Consider the following 6,410-nt stretch of genomic DNA (forward strand, 5'->3'; position numbering starts at 1 on the left):
TGTAATTTGGCAGCTCGATCCTCATCAGGCTCAAGGTTGACTCAGCCTTCTACCCTTCTGAGTTCAGTAAAAATGAGGGCCCAGATTGTTGGGAGCAATAAGATAACTCTTCTTAGAGAGAGCTGTAAAAGCACTGTGTAAAAGTACTGTCTAAGTGCTATTGCTATCAATTGTAAATCACTGTTCTTGCACATCAAGCATGCACATCAGTCTTCAATGATTATATGGAGGTACTTTGTGAATCTGTGAAGCAGAAAATGCCAAAGAGAGAGAAGTCCAATTTGTAGCTAATGTACACTCCCATTTTCAGACCAACAAGCAAGCAAAAATAGTTGGAATGGAACTTGCAAATGCAGACGATTCTTCATTCTAGCTTTAGTTTACTTTATTGATCAGCCTTTAGCCATAAAAAGTGCAAAATTCCAGGCACAAATTATTACTAAAATCTGATAAAAACAATTTAACATGGAATTGGATAAAAACAGTTTTAAATTAAATTGGAATGAAATACAAAATTTTAATATATTCTTTCAAATAATGTTGTGCAGAACATGCAGAGGACTTAATAAGATTAGCATGAAATGTCAATGAAGACCAAGTCTGTCATATAACATATTTACCATATAACATATGGTAAAATTATATTTTGGTGTCACTCCTACAATTTATTTATTTGTTTGTTTGTTTGTTTGTTTGTTTGTTTGTTTGTTTATTTATTTATTTATTTATTTATTTGATTTGTATGCCGCCCCTCTCTGTAGACTCGGGGCGACTAACAACAATGATAAAAAACAGCATATAACAATCCAATTTATTTATCTATTTATTTATTATTTGGATTTGTATGCCGCCCCTCTCCGAAGACTAAAAAAACTAAAAAAAAACTTATTATAAAACCAAACATACATACAAACATACCATGCATAAATTGTAAAGGACTAGGGGGAAAGAATATCTCAATTCCCCCATGCCTGATGGCAAAGATGGGTTTTAAGAAGCTTACGAAAGGAGAGGAGAGTGGGGACAATTCTAATCTCCGGGGGGAGCTGGTTCCAGAGGGCCGGGGCCGCCACAAAGAAGGCTCTTCCCCTAGGTCCCGCCAAATGACATTGCTTAGTTGACAGGACCTGGAGAAGGCCAACTCTGTGGGACCTAACTGGTCGCTGGAATTCGTGCAGCAGAAGGTGGTCCCTGAGATAATCTGGTCCGGTGCCATGAAGGGCTTTATAGGTCATAACCAACACTTTGAATTGTGACCGGAAACTGATCAGCAACCAATGCAGACTGCAGAGTGTTGGTGTAACATGGGTATATTTGGGGAAGCCCATGATTGCTCTTGCAGCTGCATTCTGCACAATCTGAAGTTTCCGAACACTCTTCAAAGGTAGCCCCATGTAGAGAGCATTACAGTAGTTGAGCCTCGAGGTGATAAGGGCATGAGTGACTGTGAGCAGTGACTCCTGGTCCAAATAGGGCTGCAACTGGTGCACCAGGAGAACCTGGGCAAACACCCCCCTCGCCACAGCTGAAAGATGTTTCTCTAATGTGAGCTATGTAATCTAGCCCAACCAGTCCCATATATGCCGTTCTCACCCAAACCATTTTGCTCAAGTACTGTGCTGTGTTAAATGTTATTTTCAGATTCTGGCCACACATAAGGTAAGTCACTCTAGTAAAGAAACTTCACTGTCATCCCATAATGGAGTTCACAAATTTTCTTGGTGATATTTGGATGAAAGAGAAAGATAAGATCTTGCAAATAATCTGAAATGACTATTGGAACCAATGGTACTATTGGTGTGATGAGCTGCACCCATAACTTCCATATCCACTGTGTCATCCACATCCTAGTATGGTCAAGGGAAAGGGAGGGTTTTGCCTTCTCTTTCTGCTCAAGATCCTCATGTACAATTGGTGGACCATTGCGTGACACAGAATGCTGGACTCAATGGGCTTTGGCCTGATTCAGCATGGCTCTTCTTATGTTCTGTCAGAGCTGCACTTTCGGAAGCTTACCAAATTCAGCCAGCCAGGCATAGGCCAATAAATATTTATTTATTTATTTATTAGATTTGTATGCCGCCCGTCTCCGAAGTGTTCAATGAAACACAGCAACAGGATTTCTTGCAAAAATATATTTATTTCTTATTTACATTACTATCTATCTATCTACTTAGCCTACTATCTATCACTACTACCATTACAACAATCTCAATTAGATCAACTCACAGAAACCAACAGAGAGCAACAAAAAGCAATAGGGAAAACCAACAGCATCAGAGCAGCAATACAACAGCTCTTACATATTTATATATTTATCACCCAATCAGGTTGCTGTATATTTAATTGACTTAGAATGATTCAGCACTCTCTTTGTATTCCTTCCTTCTACATTGGGATATTACCTCAGGATATAGCTTAATCCTGACATGATCTTATGTTCTTATATCACCTGACTTCAGTAAGGCATTTGACAAAGTACACCGTAACCTGCTACTAGATAAAGTAGAAAAATGAGGTTTATACAGCAACACCATCAGAGGGATTCGAAACTGCTGACCAACTGCACGACATGTAGTGCTCAATAGAACTATATCTACTTGGAGGAAGTATGCAGCGGCGTACCCAAGGCTCTGTTTTAGGCCCAGTAGTCTTCAACATCTTCATTAATGACTCAAACAAAGAGATAGGGGGGAAATTCATCTAATTTGTAGATGACACCAAACTGGCATAGAAATAGCCAACACTCCAGAAGATGTATGTATGTATGTATGTATGTATGTATGTATGTATGTATGTATGTTTGTTTGTTTGTTTGTTTATTTATTGTTAGAGTTGAAAGGGACCATGAAGGCCATCGAGTTCAACCCCCTGCCCAAGCAGGAACCCTATAGTACACCAGTCAAGTGGCAGTTCAATCTTCTCTTTAAAATGTCCAGAGTGTTGGAGTTCACAACGTCCGCTGGTAGGTTGTTCCATTGGTTGATCGCTCTGACCATCAGGAAGTTCCTCCTTATGTTGAATCTCTCCTTGGTCAGCTTCCAGCCGTTGTTACTCGTCCCTCTGGTGCCCTGAAGAATAAAGTGATCCCCTCCTCTCTGTGATATCCCCTCATATACTTGTAGACTGCTATCATGTCCGCTCTGGCCCTCCTTTTCTCTAGGATATCCATGCCCAGTTCCCTCAGTCTCTCTTCATAAGTCTTGGTTTCCAATCTCTTAATCATCTTGGTTGCTCTTTTTTGCACCTTCTCCAGAGTTTCAATGTCTCTTTTGAAGTGTGGTGACCAGAACTGAATACAGTACTCCAGGTGTGGTCTGACCAGGGCGTAGTAGAGTGGTATTAAGACTTCCCTGGTCTTGGAGTGTATTCCCCTCTTGATGCAGCTTAGGATTGTGTTGGCTTTGTGATATGCTCAAGACACAGAAGCATCTTGACATACTTAAACATTGAGAGCTATATAACAAAATGAAATTCAATGGTGAAAAAAGTAAGGTTCTACTTGTAGACAAGAAAAACAAAATGCACACATACAGTATATGTGGTACCTTGCTTAATAGTAGTAACTATGAGAGGACAATCATTTAAATATGAGCCAGCAATGTGCAGCAACTACCAAAAAAGCCAACACAAATCTGCATCAAATCTGCATTAAGAGAGGGATAAAATCAAGATCACATGAAATGCTAATACCACTTTATAATCCCTTGGTAAAGCCACACTTGGAATGCGGCATTCAGTTTTGGTAACAATGTAAAAAAGATGTTGAGACTCTAGAAAAAGTGCAGAGAAGAGCGAGCAACAAAGAAGAACTGGAGGCTAAAACATATGAAGAACAATTTCAGGAATTGGGTATGTCTAGTTTAATGAAAAGAAGGACTAGTGGAGACATGATAGCAGTGTTCCAATATCTCAGGGGTTGCTACAAAGAAGAGGGAGTCAAGCTATTCTCCAAAGCACCTGAGGGCAGGACAAGAAGCCATGGGTGGAAACTAATCAAGGAGAGAAGCAATTTAGGAACTAAGAAATGTCCTGACAGAACAACTAATCAATGGAACAACTTGCCTCCAGAAGTTGTGGGTGCTCCAACACTGGATGTTTTTAAGAAGATGTTGGATAACCCCTTGTCTGAATTGGTGTAGGATTTCCTGCCTAAGCTAGGGGTTGGACTAGAAGACTTTCAAGGTCCCTTCCAACTCTGTTATTAATGCATCAAGCACATTTTTTTAAAAAGCAAAAACCAGTGGAAAAGCAGAAGGAGGTTTAAACAGTTCTTCATCCTCTTCCTTTGAATTCCTGCTCAGAAGGAACTATTTATTTTTTTTATTAATATTTTTATTGAGTTTTATAATGTAAAACAGACTCACAACATATAACATGTGCTCAGTGATCCCACTACCAGACAATCAATCATATTTATTTATTGATTGATTGATTTTGTCCAATACACAATGAGGGTTTTAGTGGGTATATACATAGTAAAATACATGATGAAGGTTATAGAGGATATACTCATAGTAAAATATATCTAAGAAAGAATGGAAGAGAAGTTATAGGCATAGAACATATCACTGAAAGAATAGAAGAAGAGATATAGGAATAGAAGAAAGGTATAGGAGATATAGGAGAGCAATAGGACAGGGGATGGAAGGCACTGTACTGCACTTGTACTCGCCCCTTACTAACCTCTTAGGAATCTGGATAGGTCAACTGTGGATAATCCAAGGGTAACATGTTGGGGGTTTGGGGATGACACTGTGGAGTCCGGTAATGAGTTCCATGCTTCGACAACTCGGTTACTGAAGTCATATTTTTTACAGTCAAGTTTGGAGTGGTTAATATTAAGTTTAAATCTGTTGTGTGCTCTTGTGTTGTTGTGGTTGAAGCTGAAGTAGTCACCGACAGACAGGACGTTGCAGCATATGATCTTGTGGGCAATACTTAGATCTTGTTTAAGGCGTCTTAGTTCTAGGCTTTCTAGGCCCAGGATTGAACTAGGTTTGTTGGATCCTTGTTGGGACCCCAGACCTGCCAGGCTTCATCCTTGGACACACACACACACACAACCAACCAAATTCTCCCTCCTTCCTTCTCCTCTTGGATCTGGAGGAATGCACAGCATTCAAGGCATGGGGCAGAGTGTTAATTATACTGTAAACATGGTGGTCATTTGAAATCAGGTCCCTGCCTTTTTCTTGCTGGGTTTCCAGTGGTGCTTCATGGGTGCATCTACTCCAGCTCTTTTTTTTTCACAGAATTTTTTTATTTTCTCACCAATCACAGTACAATGTAAAGTACCAACAGCATCAAATTATTTAAATACATTAATAATTTAATTTTTAAAATTATGGTATACAAATCCAATGCTACCTCCTTTACTTTTGACATCTGGATAATAAATAGCTGCTATTCGCTAATACATCTTTTAAGCTGATCCAAATTTTAAATGCCTCAAGTTAATTAGGCTGTAGTATTTCAAATTTCTCCACATCTCTTCCATTTCAATTTTCATATATATTTATTAACCTTTTTTATTAGTAAATGCCCATTAAAAATAAAGGGAATTTTAAAAAAAATAAAGATAAAAACACCAACACCTTCCAATATACAAATCAAGGGGGAAAAGACCAAACAAAATCTCAATAATTCACCAAATTAGGCATATTGTAAAACCTAATTAGTAATGTTAGCTTTTTATTAATCCAACTTGGCTGCTACTAACACCTTTGGGTAGAAAATTAACTAGTTTATGGGTTGTTGTTAATATTTTAATATCTGGTTAATGCTAGCACTCCCTAGGTGGTTATAACACTTGACTGGTGTTACCTAATTGTGGTGTAGGTCCGTGATGGTGAACTTATGGCACACAAGGCGTTGCTCTATGTCAGCTCCAGTGCACATGTGCATGCTAGCCAGCTGATTTTGGGGGAAGCTTCCCTGAAGTCCCAGAGTGCAAAAAAACTGCTCAATGGGCAAATCAAATGTTCAGAAAAATGGACTTCTGGTTTGCCCATTGTCACCCACTCGGCCCATTGTCACCAATCCCATTGCCCATTGTCACCAATCCACTCATTTTGTCAAATAACGGAACACATACAAATCTGTGGGATGTTGTAGTTGTTTCCCATGGTTGACATTAGGAAAGTGATGTCATGTCTGGCTCCATCAAGAAGTGCTAATATGTTGCCCTTCAAGTCCCTCAATAGTAACACGACCTCCTGGGAAACCCTGGCACAAGATTGACCGACATGGTGCATGCTGATCCACCATGGCTGCCAGACATCTGAGCAGTAGAGAAGCGAGCGCTCCACACAGCCAGGGCTGCAAATGCAAATGCTCTGACAATGGTGCCCCCATGTCTGCCCAACCTGTGGCACAACATTCCGTGCCTGCATAGGCCTTAACAACCA

The sequence above is a fragment of the Erythrolamprus reginae genome, chromosome 2 (genome assembly GCF_031021105.1).
Source record: "Erythrolamprus reginae isolate rEryReg1 chromosome 2, rEryReg1.hap1, whole genome shotgun sequence".
Lineage (NCBI taxonomy): Eukaryota > Metazoa > Chordata > Lepidosauria > Squamata > Dipsadidae > Erythrolamprus > Erythrolamprus reginae.